Consider the following 23194-nt stretch of genomic DNA (forward strand, 5'->3'; position numbering starts at 1 on the left):
AAGAGCTACAAATCATCATGATGAAGGACATTCTGGAAAACTACAGACTTTATCTCATGTTTTTAGTATGTGCAAGGTTGTATGACTTTAATCTTATGAGAACCAGGGAGGTTTTTTTGTTTTTCTTCTCTTTATGTTTGGAATCTCTGTTTTGGTTATTTTTTTAACTAAGATGCACAATCAATATGTTTTCAGGACAGAAATAGAGCCCATGACTTGAGGTTTTGTGGAGTCATTCTGACCTTTGTAAATGGTAAAGTATAGCTTCCCTGGGAGCCTAGGAGCAGGGCTCACAAGTGTTGAAAGATGAAAATTCCCTTTATCAACAGGGAAATCAATATTTCTCCAATTTATTGATTGGTACCTAAAATTAAAATCCATAACTAACTCTTAAAATGATTCAGCCAATGGCGAGGATGTGGAGAAACGGGAACCGTCTTGCACTATTGGTAGAAATGCAAACTGGTGCAGCTACTCTGGAAAACAGTGTGGAGTTTTCTCAAAAAATTAAGAATAGAACTACCCTACAATCCAGCAATAGTACTACTGGGAATTTATCCAAAGGATACAGGAGTGCTGATTCATAGGGGCACCTGTACCCCAATGTTTATAGCAGCACTTTCAACAATAGCCAAATTATAGAAAGAGCCTAAATGTCCATCAACTGACTGATGAATAAAGAAGATGTGGTTTATATATACAATGGAATACTAGTTGGCAATGAGAAAGAATGAAATACTGCCATTTGCAGTAACATGGATGGAACTGGAGGGTATTATACTAAGTGAACTAAGTTAGTCAGAGAAAGACAGATATCATATGTTTTCACTCATATGTGGAACTTGAGAAATTTAACAGAAGACCATGGGTGAAGGGAAAGGGAAAAAATACAAACAGAGAGGGAGGGACGCAAAGCATAGGAGACTTTTAAATACAGAGAACAAACTGAGGGTAGATGAGGGAGTGGGGGAGAGGCGAAAATGGATGATGGGCATTGAGGAGGACATTTGTTGGGATGAGCACTGGGTGTTGTATGTAAGCGATGAGTTACAGGAATCTACCCCCAAAACCAAGAGCACACTGTATACACTGTATGTTAGCCAACTTGATAGTAAATTATATTAAAAAATAAATAAATAAATAAATAAATAAATAAATAAATAAAATGGATCAGCCAAAAAAGTATGTGTGTATGTGTATATATGTTATATACGTGCATTGAGGAGTGTATCCACATATGTATGAGAGAGAAAGAGAGGGAATGAGAAAGAGAGAAAATATATCAAAATATTAACAATTTGTAAATATATTTGAGCTTATGTGGGTTCTCATTTTTCTATTTTTCAATTTTCCCCAAGTTTTGAAATTTCCAAAGTAAATAGTTGAAGTAAAACACAATCAAAGACTTACCAAATTTACATTAATGAGTCTGCCCACTGAAATTTTAATAACCCAGGAAATTTTAATAACCCAGGGAAGTGATGTGGATACATATTTTGTAAAGCATTAAAGTTGAAGCATGAAATTACTAAATACATTGCAGATGAGAAAAAAGCCCTGTGAGATAAAAATTTCGACTTTATGGATTGTCAAAAAAATCCACCTAATTCAAGCAATTTTTATATCGGGAACTCTGATTATTTCCTTATTTGGGGAGTACAAAATAATGAGCATAGGCTCACATAGGCTCACAGTCTATTCCTTCTTGATCATTTACTAACTACATAACTTCTTTAAAACTCAGTGTCCTCATATATAAAAATAGGGAAAATAAAAGTACTTACCTCGAGGATGTTGTAAAGATTAAATGAGATAATGAGCTTAAAGTATTTAACAGCTTAGTACAAAATAAGAAATTGAGAAATGTTAGCATCTATAATTCCTATTATTTTATTTTTTTAATGTTTATTTATTCTGAGAGAGAGAGAGAGAAAGAGAGAGAGTAGGAGTGTACACACTGTCTCCTGTGTGAGTGGAAGAGGGGAAGAGAGGGAGGGAGACAGAGAGTCCCAAGCAGGCTCTGCTGTCAGCTCAGAGCCCAACATGGGGCTCAAACTCAAAAACTGTGAGATCATGACCTGAGCTGAAATCAAGAGTCAGATGCTTAACCAACTGAGACACTTGGGTGCCCCTATAATTCTTATTATTTTAGGAGGAACTGAAGAAGATACATTCATAAAATTGTGAGTGACTAAATTTACTATACAAAAAAAATCTTATTTTTTATCCTACCACATTCCATTTCCCAGTTATTATGGAAAACTATTCATTTTTAGATTTCAGGTTGTTCCAACTTTTCTTTTTTTAAGTTTTTAATTCCAGTTAGCTAACATACAATATTATATTAGTGTTGGGTGTGCAATATAGTAATTCAACACTTCCATATATCACCCTGTGCTCATCACAACAAATGCACTTCTTAATCCCCATCATGTATTAAATACATCTCCCCACTGACCTCCCCTAGGGTAATCATCAGTTCTCTATAATTAAGAGTCTGTTTCTTGATTTCTCTCTTATTTTTTCCCTTTGCTTGTTTGTTTTGTTTCTTAAATTCCACATGACTGAAATCATATGTATTTGTCTTTGACTGACTTGTTTCACTTAGCATTATACTCTAGCTCTTTCCACATCATTGCAAATGGTCAGATTTCATTCTTTTTATGGCTGAATAATATTCCACTGTGCGTGTATGTATATATACATCTATACCACATCTTCTTTATCCATTCATCAATCAATGGACACATGGGCTGCTTCCATATCTTGGCTGTTGTAAATAATGCTGCTATAAACATGGGGTGCATGTATCCCTTTGAATTAGTTTTCTTGTATTCTTTGGATAAATACTCAGTAGTGTGATTGCTGGATCATAAGGTGGTTCTATTTTTAACTTTTTAAGGAACCTCTATACTGTTTTCCACAGTAGCTGCACCAGTTTGCATTCCCAAAAACAATGCAAGGAGGTTCCTTTTTCTTCACATGCTTACCAACATCTGTTATTTCTTGTGTTGTTGATTTTAGCCATTCTGACAGGTGTGAGGTGATGTCTCAATGTGGTTTTGATTCGCATTTCCCTGATGATAAGTGATAATGATTATCTTTTCATCTATCTGTTGACTATCTGGATATCTTCTTTGGAAAAATGCTTGTTCATGTGTTTCTGACCATTTTCAATTGAATTATTTGTTTTTCGGATATTGAGTTGTATTAGTTCTTTGGATACTAAGCCTTTATTGGATATATCATTTGCAAATATCTTCTCCCATTCTGTAGTACGCCTTTTAGTTTTGTTGATTGTTTCCTTTGCTGTACAGAAGCATTTTATTTTGATGTAGTCCCAATAGTTTATTTTTGCTTTTGTTTCCCTTCCCTCAGGAGACATATCTAGAAAGAAGTTGCTACAGCCAATATCAAAGAAGTTATTTTTATGGTTTCAGGTCTTACATTTAGCTCTTTAATCCATTTTTAATGTATTTTTATGTGTGGTGTAAGAAAGTGGTCTAGTCTTCCCAACACCATTTGTTGAAGAGACTGTTTTTTCCCCATTGGATATTCTTTCCTTCTTTGTCAAAGATTAATTGACCATATAATCCTGGGTTCATTTCTGGATTGTCTGTTCTGTTCTATGTTCTGATCTATGTGTGCCAATGCCATTTTGTTTTGATTACTACAGGTTTGTAATATAACTTGATGTCTGGACTTGTGATGCCTCCAGCTTTGCCATTATTTTTCAAGGTTGTTCTGTTTATTTGGGGTCTTTTGTGGTTCCACACAGATTTTAAGATTGTTTGTTCTAGCGCTGTAAAAAAAATGCTGTTGGTATTTTGACAGGGATTTCATTGAATGTGTAGATTGCTTTGGGTAGTATGGAGATTTTAACAATATTTGTTCTTCCAATCCATGAGCACAGAAGATCTTTTTCATTTCTTTGTGCCATCTTAAACTTATTTTAAGTGTTTTATAGTTTTTAGAATACAGGTCTTTCACCTCTTTGGTTAGGTTTATTCCTAGGCATCTTATTATTTTGGGTACAAGTATAAATGGGATTGTGTTCTTAATTTCTCTTTCAGCCACTTCATAATTGATGAAGTATTGTATTGACATACAACAGATTTCTGGACATTGATTTTGTATCCTGCAACTGTACTGAATTCATTTAGCAGTTTTGTGTGTGTGTGTGTGTGTGTGTGTGTGTGTGTGTGTGTTTGTGTGTACGTGAAGTCTTTAGAGTTTTCTATGCATAGTATCATGTCATCTGGAAATAGTGAAAGTTTGACTTCTTCCTTACCAAATTGAATACTTTTTTTTTTTTTTTTTTGTCTAATTGCTATGGCTAGGCCTACCAGTACTATGGTGAATAAAAGTGGTGAGAGTGGACATCCTTGTCTTGTTCCCAATCTTAGGAGGAAAGCTCTCAGTTTTTCCCCATTAAGGATTATATGAGCTGTGAGTTTTTCATGTATGCCCTTTATTATGTTGAGGTATGTTCCTTCTAACCCTACTTTGTTGAGGAGTTTTATCATGAATGAATGTTGTACTTTGTCAAATGCTTTTCTGCATCCATTAAAATGATCATATGGTTCTTTTCCCTTCTCTTATGGATGTGATGTATCACATTGATTTGTGAATTTTGAACCACACTTGCATCCCAGGAATAAATCCCACTTGATCATGGTGAATAATTAGTTCAATGTATTGTTGAATTCAGTTTGCTAGTGTTTTGTTGAGAATTTGTTGAGGATAAGGTTTTCAAAACACAAAAGACCAAGTTTTATCAATTTAAGCCTAGAGAATATTTTTTTTCTGCAAATTCAGACAAGTTTTCTGACTGATTTAGAGGCAAAAAAAAAAATCTCACATATCTAGGTTTGCAATGCTACAAGAAAAATTTAGGAAGTTAAAAGAATCTTTTGAAACAAGGCTGGTCTGTCTAATGATCCAGATTACAGCAAATTGATTGTTTTCTTATTTCTTTTAAATGAGCCCATGTTTGATCATTTGACATTTACTATTTGATTATTTAATAACTTGCAACTTATTGCACTCAGTAATTGCCAGCCTGCTGAGTCTGACAAGTGAAATTCTAATATGAAAATGAGATTAATAACTGTGATTTAGACATGATAGCCTTTGAATTTAGATCGCAAGTCTTACATCAGGGACCTCTGTTGAAAATATAATTTGGATTTCATTAACGTAATAAAACTATTGTAAATTTCCATTAAAATATTGTATCATTCTTTTCCCAATATCAAATTGTCAAAGGTGATCTTATGATTTTAGTGGGAAGTTTAGAACTCTATGTTATATGTGTGGCTCTTACCTTATATGTACCTTATATCCTGAACTGTCCAGGACAGACCCACATAATATAATGTAATCATGGATAACACCTATGCAATGTGCTCCTTTTAAAGAGTTTGTGTTACCAAGTCAATAGTCCGTAACCTGCCCTTCATTGATGAATAGTTTGTTCTTTGTGACATCTCAAAGAAGCAAAAATAATTCAAGGTACTACTCAATACCTTAACACACTTAGATAAAATGTACTGCTATTTTTAAATATATGCTTTAAAACTTAATTTCAAAAATATACCTGAGGGAATATAATTGCTTAAAATTTTGCAGTTCTTATAGAACTTCATATCTACTCATATCTATTATGGATCCCCTTAGCAATCCTTTGAGGTGCCACAGGTAATTTTAGAGATTGGAGTTGTTAAGAGGTTAGTGAAGAATTGGGAGAGAAGAAACAAATCTTCCTTACAGAAGTGTTCCAAATAATATAAGTAGATAGCTCTCCCTCCAGGAGGTAGAGCTTAACTCCAAACCTCTTCCTTTAAGTATGGCCTGGGCTTAGTATAGAATATTAAAAGGGGAGGGGCGCCTGGGTGGCTCAGTCGGTTGAGCGTCTACTTCCACTGGGGTCATGATCTCAAGGTTCATGAGTTCGAGCCCCGCGTCAGGCTCTGTGCTGACAGCTTGGATCCTGGAGGGTTCTTCAGATTCTGTGTCCGCCTCTCTCTCCGCCCCACCCCTGCTTGTGCTCCGTCTCTCTCTGTCTTTCAAAAGTGAATAAACGTAAAAAAATTAATTAAAAGGGGAAAATAGTAACTTCACAGTGGAGAAACCTGGCAATACCTTAACTAAGTGATCAAGATTTATATCCCCAGTAATGTCATAAGTATATCATGCACCCTGTGATATGATGGGAGGTGATAGGCACTTTACATTATTCCAAATTATGCAAAATGAAGTTTCATTTTTTTTCAAAAAAGTACTCGCATGTTGATACCCATGCTAGGACTGAAGTGAGTTCCTGCTGAATGTGTTCCCCACTCCATTTCAAATCAATCATTTCTTAATGTACAGGAAGAAAATTTTATGCAGATATATAAAAAGAATGCTGACAGTGGTGCATATTTTAATTTGCATTCAATTTAATAAAATTACAATTTAAATTCTTATTAAATCTTCAAAAAGAAATCCTATCTAATAAATGTACATATAAATCTAGTATTTTGTTAAAATAAAAAACATGCAGTTCTCCCTTTGTTCTTTGATCAGCGCCCAATTGACTTATAAGTTTGGCAGATTAATTTCCCCTAAACATTTGGCAGCATTTATAAGCCTGATTAATTCAATTTCCTTAGACATTTTAAATTAGAATTACAAATTTTAACACATCCAAGTCTCTCAAGCATTTCACACACCTAACAAGAGAGATTTACAAATCTAATAAACAATCTCTTAAACACTTAACTGCTATTTACAAACCTTAAAAGTCTAAATTTCTAGAGTTTTAAAGTATTAAATATTTAAGCAATGAAATATTGTATACAAACAACTACTCTTTTCTTTGCAGTTATCAAGTTAAAATCATAAGTACAAAAAGTATATCTCTTAATTATTTCATCTTAAAACCAAAATTACAACATCAAATAAGTAATCTTTAAAAATTCAAATTAAAAACCATAAGTGTATGGGTGCCTGGTTGGCTTAGTCAGTAGCATGTAACTCGATCTCAGGATCATGAATTCAAGCTCCACATTGGGTGTAGAGCCTACTTAAAATTAAAAAATAAATAAATAAATAAAACCCATAAGTTCAATATCAATCCATTTTCTTAAACATTCAAATTAAAATGACAAATTCAACATGACAGATTCTTTAATGTCAAATTACCTTCAACATTTACAAACTTAATGAACAAACACACCCAAGTTACATGAGGATTATAAAACTATTCCTAAACTTAGCATAAATGTATTATATGCCTTACTCCCATATTTTCTCTATACATTATAAACATTTACATATTTTCAAACACAATATGTAAACATTTGCACTGACATAAATGACCTGGGGAGTCATTTGCCGGACTACAGGGAGAGAAGGTCATCCAGGCCAGATGAAAGGTGTTGGTAAGTAAAGACACTAGTTTATGGGCATTTGGGTGCATCTTCCAAGATGATTTAGCAGCACCTTTCTTTTAAAAATGGAGCTTTACAAGTTCTCTCCTTTTCTTGCAGACACTGTACATGATTTTTAATTGTCTGAATAGAATTGCAATTTGGTAGTCCGATGCACGCTGCAAATAATCTGCTTACTATCTTGTTGGTTTCTGAATCCTCTTTATGTTTTACTTCTTATCTGTCAGACTCATTATCATTTAAGATCGTTTTATTGATGCATTGCTACATCTCATTATATGATACCTATTTAGCTCTTTTTCATGGATGGATGCCCATAAAATTATCTATTCCGCTCTCCAATTTCTCATTAAATTCTTTGTTCTATTCATTAATACATAATTATTTCAGGGAATTTTTCAACTCAGTAACTTCACAGTCGCCATCATTTGCAATTAACCTCTGACTACTGTATAATGCCAGGGGTGGGAGAAACATAGAAAATTTAAGTCAAGCTCATATTTCTGTTGAAGTGCCAACTCAACACTTACGTTCACTCTCCCATGGGATATCTTCTCTTCTTCCCCATATCTTGTAGAAACCTAAAGGGGAAGAATTGCATTAAAATCACATGAGTGTTGCAACATTTCTAATATCAGCATCCTCATTTCTTATTCGAGCCCATCAATGGGTTTGTGACTTCAATTCTGATGATTGTGGATGAATCATCTCACTGATAGAATTTTATTTAACTTAGATAATAAGGCAAAGATTTATAATTGAGAGATGTTGTTATGAAAGTTTAAAGATATTGAGAAAGAGTATGAAAAACTATAAAAGGGAATATACTGCAAAAGAGTCAAAGTTAGTTTAATTCTGTTATTGGCACTTTCCCTAAAAGTTTCAAATACCTAGATCTCTTTTAGTTAACATTTCTATTTCCAATATCACTAGAATTTTCCATTTTAATTCCAGATTCACTATGTTTGCTTGCTTTATGATTGCCACAAAGGTAGAGATGTGGGATTAAATTTTGGCTTTTTTTTTTTTTTACTTCACCTTTCTGTTAGTTTTCTCATCCTAAACAAAGGGATAAAACACTGGTTTGCTATGAGTTAATATTTGCAAAGCTACCCAGTACAGTTGCTGGTACATAGTAGGTGTTCCAAAAATAGTTGTACATTTTTTCAAGCCATTGTTTTTCAGCTTAGATTCACCTGTGGTGTTAATTATATAGAAAATCTTGCATATTCCAATGCAACCTTTTTATTTATTTGGTTTTTAAACACTTTATTATTTTCTTTTTCTTTTTTTCTTTTTTCTTTTTTCTTTCTTTTAGGGAGAAAGAGCACACACATGCATGCGTGCAAGTGGGGGCAGGACAGAGGGATAGGGAAGGAGAGAATCCTAAGCAAGGCTCCATGCTCAGTGCAGAGCCTAATGCGGGGCTCAATCTCACAACTATGAGATCATGACCTGAGCTGGAATCAAGAGTCGGTCACTCAACAACTGAGCCACCCAGGTGCTCCCTAATTCAACCTTTTTAAACAAAGAAAAACAATGTTGTGCACCTTTTTTGAGGAGGTTTGTTTTGTTTTCATCTATCCTGCAATGAAAGCAGTTATTTTGCATCTAGATCTCTCAGGCAGAGTGGTAAATATTTTTGTGATGTAGCTAATATTACAATTGTTTAATAAAGAATGGTATGTGGGGTGCCTGGGTGGCTCAGTCGGTTAAGCATCCAACTCTTGATTTCAGCTCAGGTCATGATCCCACGGTTTCATGAGTTGGTGCCCAGCATGGCTCTGCACTGACAGCATGAAGCCTGCTTCAGATTCTCCCTCTTTCACTGCCCACTCACAGTGTCTCTGTCTCTCTCAAAAATAAATAAACAATTGTTAAATAAATTAATTACTTAATAATAAATTAAAAAATAAAGAATGGTATGCTACCATCACTTGCCATATTTGTCAGTTTTTTTATGAGAAATTGATTAACTCTCCAAAAAGAAGAGGGTCACTAACATACTAAAAGAGAGAGGAAAGAGAGAGAGAGAAAGACCATTGCCTTTATTATGGAACTGTAGGTTATTAAATTACAGGTATTTGACATCTGAAAAAAACTTTTTCAACTTAACATATTTCACTAAAGAGAAAATTGGAAATCCGAGATAGGGTACAACTCTCGGTTTATATGGCAAATCAGCCAGTGAACCCAACTCTCCTGAATCCAATCTGACTGTATATCCATTATGCCATGCAGCCTAGATAAACTGCTTACTTCATACATAATTTCCTCAACCAAAATTCTTCTGAGCAATGATTAACTAGCCGTCTTTATAACTCCAGTTCTCCAGTGGCTCTAGTCTCAAATATAATTTCAGATTTATCCTTATCTGATGTGGTAGTGAAAACATTAAACTCTGACTTATTCGAAAAGATTATGAAACAAAGACACAAATGCAAAATGCTAAATGAGTTGAAAAAGCCATCTTATTTTCTCACTTTTATTTTTTTTAATGTCTCAGGAGTCATTCTTTAGCTATGAGCAGTGAATGGTATTTCAGCATCATTTGGTCTGAATATTCTAGCACCAGTTCTGCCATTACAATAACCACAGAAATCAGTACATGCATGTCTGTTCACATTCCGCATCATTCTCCAAAAAAGATTCCAGATACCATAATGTTTTCAATTCACAATGCATAAATTTAAGCAGTTATTAACTCTTTTTAAAGAAAAACAAGTCGTCATAGACATTTTTAGACTCCAGAGTTTTGCAGATTCTCGTTTGAGAAACACTACCAATTGTCTCATCTTTTTGACACTTGACTCTAACATATCAAATTAAGGACTGCTAGGTTTAAACACCATGTCAACAGCAGCAAGTAACTGCTAAAACACCTGACCACACAAAGAAGTTTTTAAGCATGGCCTGGGAATATTTAGCTTGTTAGTACAAATTTGTATGTTTGTATAAAAACCAGACCTATGCTAATTGTCCTTTAGAACAACACTGCTTTGCAATACATGACAGCAATCTATGATTTTTTCATAAGACTCATCCTGACTGATCTCAGAGAGTTATGCTTTGCACTCTTCCTCTAAGAAGACGAAATATAGTCATCAATGAATATAAGTTGTATCATTAATTTTATTATGATATTGCATAAGCAACATGCATATAGTTCCTTGAAATCAGTCACTTGTGTGTACACATTATGTTACAGGCTTTACTTGATCATTTATCCCTAAATCATCTTCCTCAAGTGACTTAACTTTCCTAAATTGTTTACTCTTTAAAACAACAACAACAACAAAGTAAAGAACAAAGACTCTGGAGCCAGATAATCTGGATGTTAATCTCATCTCTTCTCCTACCAGCTGGGTTACCTTGACCAAGATACCAATTTCCTTTTGCCTCATGTTTCCACCACCATATGAAATTAAGTGAGTTAACATGTGTAAGTGAGTTAACATGTGTAAGGTGCTGAGAAAAATCACAAGCACATTAGAAGGGCTACACAAATGTTGGTTGCTATTAACCACCTCTAAGAATTTTTGAGAGAATAGGATAGTGTGTATAATACCAGTAGCATGGGGCCTGGCTTATGATTAAGGCCCAGTGACTAGTATGAATAGTAAGTACTATTTCTGCTGATGACCCAAAATATTGAATTAGAGAGGCACCTGGGTGGGTCAATCCGTTGAGCATCCAGCTCTTGATTTCGGCTCAGGTCATGATCTCATGGTCATGTTTGAGCCGCTCATTGGGCTCCATGCTCAGCACGCTTAAGATTTTCTCTCTCTCTCTCTCTCTCTCTCTCTCTCTATCTCTCTCTCTCTCTCCCTCTCTCTCTATTTCTCTTTCTCTCCCTCCTTCAGCCCCTCCCCAACTTTCTCACACACATGTGTGCTTTCTCTCTCTCAAAAAAAATACTAATATTAAAAATAAATAAATAAATAAAATATTGAATTAGATATTAGCCATAAAGGATTAAAGGGATTTAAGTAGTTTGTAAAACTCAAAAATTATTGTAAATATTATCTACTCAGAGGCAGCTATAGTGAAAAGGCACAAGCACGTATTATGCACAAATGTAGAGTGGGCACAAACAGATGTGAGCTTGCCTTTTAGTAATTGGGTAACACCGACCAAGCTATTTAACTTCTCTGTTGATAGCATGAAGTTAAAAATATTAATCCAAAGGGATTCTTGTGAAATTGTAATGAGATAATATATATGAAACATATATATGAAATATATACTCCACCGATGTTGTATCCTACTCTTTTTCCTTCAAAAACATTGGTTTGATTGTTAGGACTAATTTCCCCACAATACAAAACATATCTTTGGACTTTAGCAAATTTATAGCAAGTTCCCTTTATAGGAAAAAAGGTACTAAGTTCAACTAAGTGGTTCCTGTGTTCTCATAGTTTTCAACTATCATCTTTAAATTTCCTGTTATTTTCCAGATTAAGTAGGTAAAAGTGTTGTAGATCAAAAGCCTTTTATGTAGTGAGCATTCATCATTTTTAAAAGTTCCTTAAAATGAAGTTAACACTTTGATGAAGTTTTTCATGCATTTTCTAGCAGTTCAGGGAAATGCAGTAGAAGTAAGATATGGGTTAATAACACTGTACCAAAAGGAGGTATGGGGGAAAGAAACACTAGCCGGTGTGATGAGAAAGTGATTTATAGTAGTAATGAATTGAAGCCCTTCCAAAAGAAGTATTTACCAGAAGAGTGCTTTAAAATGTCACCTATATTGCTAAATTATAAATACTTTTAAAATAAAATGGGAAAGAGAAACTGTTGTGAATCATTGATTTCATCCACTTTGGGACAATGACATTGCTAGGGAATGACAGATGGCCTACTGGCCTCTGAATGCTGCTTTCTCCCAGTGCTGCTTCATCTAAGACCTCTGACTGTTTACCTGTCATTCTCTTTCATCCCAGAGCCATTAACAAAAAGGGGCCTTACCTGTTCAATACGTATGCTAATTAATGGTCACAGCTGCAGCCTGGACATCCTCCTAAAGAATGCAGAGGGACCTGGAACCTAACCGAGCTTCAGGGAAGGTATTTACAGTCCATCTACCCTTTTGTCTGATTGCCTAATGTATTCCAGCCACAGTGCTAGACATTATTATATCATGTCGCCCAGGATAGAACATTCCTTGTATCTTTATTCAAATTAATTAGCCGAAAGAACTCTAAATCATTTAAATTTAAAAGTAGATCTACCTACCTTAAATTTTTGGACTATGTAAATGATCTTGGCATCAAAACTTAATCATTTAAAATTTTATCTGTTCTCCACTGTATATCCGTTACACATTTATTTTAGAATATCCTGTCATAGAAACGGTTTGTTCATCTAAAAGAGATCTTCAAAGTAGTTTTGATTTTGTTCATGAAATTAACAAGAGTTTTGTCTAAACTAGTTCATAATAGTTTGTCTGCACTCGTTCATAATATTGGTGGATGTTTGCTATCATTATTTCAATTAAGCAAAGGACTTGCATCATGTCTTTAGATTTTTCTGAGTTCTTATTTCTGTAATGAATAATATTGAATGCTCTGTAAGGTGAAATTTAATCAGAATTGCTAGGTACATAGCTCTGTTAGAGGGCTCCTTACTAAGATTACAATGCTGCTAAAATTGGTGAAGCCCACAAAGCATTTATCAAATAAGGAAAATTTAACAAATTCTCTGAAATTTAATTAAGCTGAACTTTCAGCTTTTAGAATATCCCATTATAGTAATAGTTTTCTTCAAACTTTTTCTTAAATAGGAAATTATTTCACTTTTTTATGTTTATTAAATCAATATAATATTGTTGATATAAAATTAAAAGTACTATAAATTAAAAGTACTATAAGGATGTACAAATAAAATGCAAAAGTTTCCTATAATCCACCCCTAAAGAAGTAACCATTGTTAATCAATCTTATTGGCCCAATATTCAGGTTATTTTTTTTTAATTGTTTTTATTTATTTTTGAGAGAGAGAGAAACAGAGCATGAGTAGGGGAGGGGCAGAGAGAGGGAGACACAGAATCCAAAGCAAGCTCCAGGCTCTAAACTGTCAGCACAGAGCCCAACATGGAGCTCAAACCCACAAACCGTGAGGTCATGACCTGAGCCGAAATCAGATGCTCAACCCACTGAGCCACCCAGGCTCCCCAAGTTATTTATTTTTATTAATTTAATCCCTCAACTTAGCATGTAAACTATGTGTGGATCACTTTTTGTAATTCTCTCACTTTAAATAACTTCTTCAATTTACAGACCACATATCAATTCAAACTTGTCAGACAGGAAAGCTTATTCAGTTTAATTTGACAGTAAAAAATAAAAGTCATTTTAAATTTCTTAATGGATATCATGATCCCATGATAATATTCGCTTTTTGAGCTTATGAATTCATATCTGTCCTATAAAGACTTTATCTTAAGTCAGTAATACCCAATACAGCATGTAGAACCCTTTGAGATCTGATGGCATCAATTTTCCAGCCTCATTTCTTATTACCCCCTTTTTCCTGACTCCCTGAACACACACATACATACTCTCATAGAAGCAGCAAATTTGCTTTATCCATTCTTCACATTCTTTCATACCTCTACACAAGTCATTTCTTCCATTCTGTCTTCTCACATCATCCTGAAATTCTTAGGTACCTCTTGCCGGTAATTTTTGCTATTCTCAACCAACTTTGTGATGCATATTTATGCAACTTGTTTATTATACTTACTTCAGTATATTATAATTGGGTTAAATGTATGTCTCTCCAACATTGTAAGCCTGGATTAGATTATGTTCTCAATAATGAGTTGATAAATTGAGTGAGTGCATAGATTGATCAATGGATGGATGGTGGGTACATGGTTGGATGAATTCATAGATGGATTAAAAATGGATGAATGTATGATGAGATGTCTATTTTAATGAGTATAAGTGAGACAGAATGGAATTTCCTGAGACAAAGAAACCCCATGTATTCTGAAGTAAGACCCAAGGTTTTCTCTGAACAAGAGGCAGCATATAGAAGTTTCCATGATGACCAAACATTTAATAATATCAGATAAAGAGATATCATGCTCCCTAATTTCAAACTGTATTACCAAGTTATAGTTATTAAAATAATGTGGTGCTGACACAAAAACAGGCACATAGATCAATAAAACAGAATAGAGAGCTCAGAAATAAACCCACACTTATACGGTCAATTAATCTACAACAAAAGGCGCAAGGACATACAATGGCAAAAAGACAATCACTTTTAAATTTCTTTTTTAATGTTTATTTTTGATAGAGAGGGAGACAGAGTGTGAGCAAGGAAGGGGTAGAGAGAGAGAAGACAAGGAATCCAAAGCAGTCTCCAGGCTCCAAGCTGTCAGCACAGAGCCCAACATGGGGCTCAAATTCACAAACATCAAGATCATGACCTGAGCCCAGTCAGACACTTAACTGACTGAGCCACCCAGGGGCCTCAAGACAATCTCTTTTAAATAAATAAATAAATAGCGTTGGAAAAGCTGGACAACTAGATACAAAGGAATGAAACTGGACCACTTTCTTACACCATATACAAAAATACATTCAAAATAAGCTAAAGACTTAAATGTAAGACCAGAAGCATAAAACTACTAAAAGAAAACAGGCAGTAAACTCTTAGACATTGGTCTAAGTAATATTTTTTGGATCTGTCTCCTCAAGCAAGGGCAACAAAAATAAAAATAAACAAATGGAACTGCATTAAACTAAAAAAACTTTTGCACAGTGAGGGAAACCATCAATAAGACAAAAAGGTGATCTTACTAAATGGGAAAAGATATTTGCGAATGCTGTAACTGATAAGAGACTAATATCCAAGATATATAAAGAATCCAGAAACTCAAAATTTAAAAAAAAGAAGCAATGCAAATAAATTGGGCAGAGGATCTGAACAGACATTTCTCCAGAAAAGATACACAGATGGCCAACAGACAATGAAAAGTGTTCAAATCGCTAATCTCCAGAGAAATGCAAATCAAAAGTATAGTGAAATACCACCTCACACCTGTCAAAATGGCTATTATCAAAAAAGTAAGAAATAACAAGTGTTGGCAAGTATGTAGAGAAAAGGGAACCCTCATGTGCTGTTGGTAGAAATTAACAATGGTAGAGAAAAGATGGGAAACAGTATGGAGATTCCTCAAAAAATTAAAAAGAGAACTACCATGCAATCCAGTAATTCCACTTCTGGATATTTATCTGAAAAAAAAATGTAAACACTAATTCAAAAAGATAGAGGCACTCCTATGTTCATTGTAGCATTATTTACAATAGCCAATGTATGAAAAAAAAAACCTAACTGTCCATTAATAGGTGAATAGATAAAGAATATATGATATATATTTATATGGGGGAATATTACTCAGCCATAAAAAGAATGAAATCTTGCCATTTGCAACAACATTGATGGACTTAGAGGGTATTATGCTAAGTGGAATAGGTCAGAGAAATAACAAATAGCATACTAGTTCACTTATACGTGGAATCTAAAAAAAAAAAAAAAAAAAAAATGAACAAACAAAACAGAAACAGACTCACAGACACAGAGAACAATCTGATGGTTGCCAGAGGGGCGGGTTATGGGTGGAGAAGAAATAGGGGAAGAGTATTCAAGGGTACAAACTTCCAGTTATAAAATAAATAAGACACAGGGATTAAATGTACCACATAAGGAATATAGTTAATAATATGTAACAACTTTGTATGGTGACAGGTGGTAGCTAGATTTATCATGATTACTTTGTAATGTATAAATATGGAAGGTGTGCTATGTTGTACACCTGAAATTAATATGATATTGTATGTCAACTGCACTTCAAATAAATAAATAAATAAATGAATAAATAAATAAATAGTCAACACTGATACTAATTTTATGCCCCGGAAAAAAACTTTTTTAAAGAAGAAAAAAAAATGTTCTAATTATAGTACTTTATATGAATTGCTTACACTTGTATCTAATTATCATTTGAGAATAAATGATTATATATATCATTAAATATGTGTTAGATGAACATTTTGCTAGAATTAAAAACAACATGCCTGTGTGTCCAACCACTTATAATTTCCATTATGTATATTTTATATCACACATTATTATTATTATTATTATTATTATTATTTTTATTTTATTATCTATGAATACGACCCATGCCTCATATCCTAAATGGGGTACTTGCATTTCTAGAATTAGTAACTATACCTAATCCAAAGACTTCAACATACCAGAAGACTGCATTTATCATACTCCCATTGTTACCCTGCACCTGGCAATATTGAAATCTTCCCTAAAATATCTAGTAAAATAGGATTTTGTAATGGTGCTTCGTATGCTTAAGGCAAAAGACAAACAAACAAAAAAACATAAAAATTTAGGAGAGTAACCAACACTGATACTACTGTGGGATATTGACTAATACCTCCTATGTAACAGGGCGTCGAGCACTGGAAACCCAAATGTGTCAGACGTGGTTCTTACCTACCACATGCTCAGTTTCAAGGAGAATTTAGACAAAATAGCTGTTTTAAATTCTTGGCAGGAAACAAGATGGGCTAAAAATGAAATAATGAGTGAAAAGCCTGAATTACAATCCAGTGTAATAAGACTTCTTCAAAAGAGATCAATACAAATCTCTATCAGGTAGGTTAATTGTGTGGTTAGATTGTGGAATAGTACAGCCCAGGAATAATGTTCAGTTTTCTGGTCCTAGCCTTTCTTTCATTTTAAGATCTAGAAATGAGGCCCAGAAATATTAAATCACTTCAGGCCTTGGGTAGGTCACTTAGCCTTTATAGGTTTCGCCTCATGCTGATGTTTTTCCTATAGGCCCAGAGAGAATGGGTAAGAATAAACTGGCATATGTCATAAAGCTAAATCATAATGCAGGTGTCAGGAGGTTAACTACTAGTAAGATTAAGGTAATATCTTATTGCAATATTATTCAGTTCTCTAACATTCTAGTTTTTAAAAATTTAGGTACCTACCGTGTGCTAGGCTGGCTGACATAACCACTGAGATATGGTAGTTGACCACCTTCTTTTTTTCTTGGGGGCACTGTATTTTATTTTACCTATTTTTAATACTTTTTAATTTGCATACATATTATATTTTTGTTCATTCCTCTGAATTATAATTATTTGCCTGCTGAAATTCTTCTTGTAAACATGTTGTTTATTAATAACTCAGAGAAATTCAAATTATACTTTAAAAATAGATGTATGGATATTTGAAGGACTGATTTAGCAGTTATTTCTGAGGCAAAACATTGGTTTGCTATGTGTGTTTTCTCTCCCCAAGAAATATCAGTCTCTTTACAAAGGAACTATTTCCCTTTTTGTTCTGAAATTGTAACCAGATTTTGCTGTGAGAAACAAAACATAAAATATACTTAATATCTTCAGGAAGTAAACACTGGCATTAAATTTTCTGTGACAGAGCTAATTTTTATCTTTTATGGTATACTTTTAGCCTTATGAATTTTTCATTTATCAAAATTAATATAAATAACACAAGTAAGCATTGCCTTTTGACAATGCAAGCCAAGCCAAATAATATATTAAGAAAACCAAATCAGCTTATTTTCTCAGTCTCAGACACAAAGGAGAAAATGCCCTAAGTATTTTTATGTCATCAGCATTGTTAATATACCATGATATATTTTAGGTGCACTTACCTTTGACCACAATAAATACAAGCAGAATTCTTTCATTAATACAGCTTTTTAAAATGTTTCACATTTATATATTCTTGGCAGCCCGTTCATTCATTTTTGTTTTATTTTTAATAAAATGGATACCTGTTAATTTACAAAGGACCTAGTTTGATGTTAATGAAAATTAAAGCTCATACAACTTATACCATACTTTTTTACTAAGCAAATTTCATTCCTAGCTATTTCCTCAACAGGTGTATCCAATATATACATCTATATATTCTCCAAAGGACAAATAGAAGAGGGTCCCAACACCTTTATTTGTAATAGATCAAAAACTGAAAACAACCAAATGTCCATCAACAGTAGAATGGATAAATCGTGGTGTAGTCATACAATAAAATAACAAATAGCAGTAAAAAAAAATTAACAACCATTGCATGCAACCATATGAATATCACAATTACAATATTGAGCAAAAAAAACCAAGCGCAATAGAATACATACATATCACATGTTTCCATTTATATAAAATGCAAATACCAACAAGCTATTATGGTGATGGAATTGAGAATAGTGGTTACATTTTATAAAGGTGGGAACAATAATGTCTGGGAGGAGACACCTAAGAACCTTCTTAGGTTCTTACAGGGTTCTTCTACAGCCTGATCTGAGAGGTGTTTTTTTATATTTTCACTTTATAAAACTCATAAAGCTGATGATCTGTTCACTTTTCCATATTGTTTTATTCTTTAATAAAAATATTTGTCCAAAACACAAAGAAAAAGAAATCGGTGCCACTTAAATTAGTTGCTGGCCTAGACTTATATAGTATTCCCTACTCAAAACCTGACTTTTCTCTCTTTTTTTCTGCACTGTCTCTTGATTTTTAAAAGATGCCTATTTTCTTTTCTCTCACGGGTATATAGGTTGAGATCATTGGTTGTGGCAAAAATTTTGTGTAGCTGTCACAAAGAAATAAGTGCTATAAAAATTTACTTATAGGGTCTCATGAAGCTTACCTATCCTTTTCTAGCTGTATTGATATCGAAATATACATTTTGTAAAAAAGCAATCACATAGGTAACTAGAAATAATAGCAATTGAACAGGACTGCTGTGCCAAAATTGTGTTCTTGCATTAAGTTTTTTTTCAAAACTTTTCTGTTGACAGTCTACTGATAATGTTGTTTGCTGAACTGAACTGTTATAGTTTTAATTAGTAGGAATGAAGAGTTAATGACATTTTTAATCAAATGATTTGAACATGAAATTTAAGTAGCTATGTTTTCATAATAAAAAAAATAATGAGCTGTCAAAAACAAAATTGATTTGCAAGATCTTGTTAAGCCACAGAAAATTCAGCAGATGCTTTAAAGGTAAAAATAACCATAGTGATCATTTAATCTAGAAACATTTATTTCACATCCACCATGAGAATACACTATTCTGGGTTAAAGGGTATGCAGGAAAGAAGGAATAAGTAAAGTAAATATTAAATAACTAGATTGGAAGCAAGAGAATAAAACAAACCATTATACTAGCATTAAATATAGGTACATAATAATGTGGTTTCTCAATAGGAAGGGGCGTTTTAGCCTAAAATTGGTAGAAGAAATAGCAAAGAAATAGAATAACTTTTGGTATGATTTTTAAACCAAAATAAAGAGGTATCAATAGACTGACTATATGTTGGAGTATAAATTAGTATAAGTTTCTGAAAGCAATTTCATGTATTGAATTTTTTCTTTTAAATTTGTGCTTGTACACTTTGAATTAATATTTCCATTTCAAGTCATCTATCCTAAAGAAATAAAAAGAACTGGGAAAAATACTTTTTCAAATATTTGTAAAACATTTAGAGCATAATTGGCAATTTCTTTAATAATATATTTCCCATGATAGGTTTTTCCCAATTTATTATTTAAAAAGTTGCCTTATATTGCAATGAGTCTGTCATAAGAGATTCTGGTACAGTGATACTTTAGAGCAGCTCAGTAAATACCATTTTAAGGAAACAAAATGAGATTGATGACTCTTGAATTAAAACTCAGTGGATCTTGGGGGCATCGGGGAGCTCAGTCAGTTAAGCATCCTGCTCTTGATTTCAGCTCAGGTCATGGTCTCCTGGTTCGTAAGTTCTAGCCCCATGTGGAACCCTGATGGAACCCCATTTCAAGCCCTGCGTTGGGCATGCTGACAGTGCAGAGCCTGCTTGGGATTCTCTCTCTCTCCCCGCCCTCTCTCTCTGCCCCTCCTCTGCTCCCATTCTTTCTCTCTCTTTCTCAAAATAAATAAATAAACTTAAATAAAATAAATAAAATGCCAGTGAATATTGTATTTTGTGAAAAATAGCCACATTGTTATGTTATTGCTAGGAAATGTTTGAAATGTTTATGTAGCTAGCTAGCATCAGCTGGTAAGGAAAGTCTTCTCAAAATCTTATCCAAAAAGAAATCTTATTTGTTTACTTAGATATTATTTTAAAAATCCCCCATCTGGGATATAAGTCACTGCAGTATTCTAATCATGATAATATAATTAGTTTCCAAGAACTATCTGATAACTTAAACGCATTTGGAGGCTATAATGTAGTTGTTGTTTTCTGAATAAAATTATGTTTTGATGGAGAATTCTAGAAATATTTAGAGTTATGTCCATTTCCCTTCTCATATCCTTTCCCCTATGCTCTGGTTTCAGTAGGTCTTATCTAAACTGTACTTAAGAGATGACCAATCTCTATCTGCTAAACGAATGGAAAAACAAAACATGTAGGTGCTTGTGAATCTTTAGGATTTTTTTTTTAATTTTTTTTTAACGTTTATTTATTTTTGAGACAGAGAGAGACAGAGCATGAACAGGGGAGGAGCAGAGAGAGAGGGAGATACAGAATCTGAAACAGGCTCCAGGCTCTGAGCTGTCAGCATAGAGCCCGACACGGGGCTCAAACTCACGGACGGTGAGATCATGACCTGAGCCGAAGTCGGACGCTTAACTGACCAAGCCACCCAGGCGCCCCATGAATCTTTAGAATTTAATGCTCATCTTCTCAAGCAAAGAGAATTGTTATTTCTCAAATTCCCTCACACCTGCTAAAAAGAGATTAACTTTGTAGGCATTCTTATTTGGAAATCTTTTATCTTTTTCTTTCTGGAGGAAAACCTTTCTTAAAAAAATTAATTTACAGCAATCCCTCATATCTGTGTGGGATACATTTCAAGAACCACAGTAGATGCCAGAAAACATGAATCATATCAAATATGCAATCTTTTTCCTATGCATACACACCTATGATAAAGTTTAACTTGTAAATTAGGAACAGTAAGAAGTTAATAGCAATAACTAATAATAAAATAGAAAAATTATAACAATATACTGTAATAAAAGTTATATGAATGTGGTTTCTCTCTCTCAAAATATCTTATTGTACTGTACTCACCCTTCTTCCTGTGCTGATGCGAGACGACAAAATGCCTACATGGTGAGGTGAAGTGAGGTGAATGACGAAGGCATTGTGAGGTTAAGGTAGCCTTAGACCACTATTGATCTTCTGGTGATACATCAGAAGGAGGATCATCTGCTTCAGGACTGTAGTCAGTCATGGGTAACCGAAACTGTGAAAAACAAAACTGGAGATAAGGAGGCACTGCTGTAATAATAGTGAAATGTTGTAACCAAAAGATAAAAACATCATCATTGTGCATTAAATGCTTCCACATAGACTCTCATATTTTAGTAGGGTAGTAGATATTGCTAATGTTTCCCAGTATCCTCTTTTCTTCTGATTCTGGGTATGAGGGAGACTACATTTTCCTACCTCTTAAAGTCAGTCATAGTCTTATAAGTAGTTCTGACAAATGAAATGTGAGGCAAGGTATGTGTCACCAGCAGTAAATACTGGTGCTCTACTATCTAGCGCATTCTTCCCCTTCTGTGCGAAGCAGATATCATATGATGTGGTGTGACCACATGGAAAAGAGCCCAGAACCAACCCATGTTGAACATGTACAGCAAGCAAGAAATTTCAAGTCACTGAAATGTTGCCACCATGTTCGTTGAGTTCGTTGCCACAGTATAACCTAGCTCATATGCTTCAGAGTATCACTTGTCTGTCTGTCTCCATATACGGTCTTTCTTCAAGACCACACATGCATTCATTAACAGTGAAATAAACATAGATTAGTGTTCGCAATATGCCTTATCTCCTTGATTTAAAAGTAGAACAAGTCAGTGCTGTGTGTTTAAACGATTCAAATCATCAAAGTATAGTTTCCCTTTCTCTTTCACTTTAGAAGCCCGTGACCGGTAAATACTTCGTAGAAATTCAAGAGCCCCGAAGGTACAGCATCAGTCTCTGTGAGAAAGATTAAGTTCAGGTATAAAACAAAAATTTAAAAAAATATTTTCTTAAACATAATAGTTTATTTGTCTTTTGTGTAAAAGAAGCCGGATCGAAATCTAGGGCTCATATGGTAGATCCACAGTGTCTCCATAAATCCAAGTTCCTATTTTTCTGTTCCACCTTCTCAGTTCATGGTTTTATCTTCAAGGTTACCCCTCAAAGATAGCTACCACAACTCCAACTATTGCACTAACCTCCAGGCCTGCTGTAGGAGAAAGAGGAAGATGACAGAAGAGTGCCCTACCCAACTTTCTTTAAGCAGCCTTCGTGATTCTTCCTGAAAATTCTTTGTAACCCTTCCTTTTACATCTCATTGGCCAGAACTGGGTCACATAAACTCACTGACCTGCAAACGTGGCTTGGAAATATAGTCATTTAGCCAGAATTAAAAGGGGGATGGATATTAAACCACAACTATAATCTGGACCACGCTCCTTGCCAAGGAATCTATCCTATGTGGGCTACAATAACTTCCTATGTAAATTTTCTTTTAACTCCTTAAAATCCAACTACTATCGGGGCGCCTGGGAGGCTCAGTCGGTTAAGCGTCCGACTTCAGCTCAGGTCACGATCTCACGATCCGTGAGTTCGAGCCCCGCGTCAGGCTCTAGGCTGATGATGGCCCAGAGCCTGGAGCCTGTTTCCGATTCTGTGTCTC

The 23194-nt window shown here is 34.2% G+C and overlaps 1 long non-coding RNA gene across 2 annotated transcripts in view; it reads left to right on the forward strand.

Annotated features, from left to right (window-relative positions):
* Positions 1–12578, forward strand: part of LOC109255363 (uncharacterized) — a 92024-nt gene extending 79446 nt beyond the window's left edge. For both annotated transcript variants that reach the window (XR_002075198.2, XR_008422436.1), the window contains exon 4: positions 12380–12578. This is a non-coding gene — a long non-coding RNA (uncharacterized LOC109255363). The remainder of the gene's footprint in view (positions 1–12379) is intronic.
* Positions 12579–23194: the final 10616 nt, after the last annotated feature.

This window comes from Panthera pardus, unplaced genomic scaffold, assembly GCF_024362965.1.
Source record: "Panthera pardus isolate Hobbes unplaced genomic scaffold, ASM2436296v1 HiC_scaffold_16, whole genome shotgun sequence".
NCBI classification, from domain to species: Eukaryota; Metazoa; Chordata; class Mammalia; order Carnivora; family Felidae; genus Panthera; species Panthera pardus.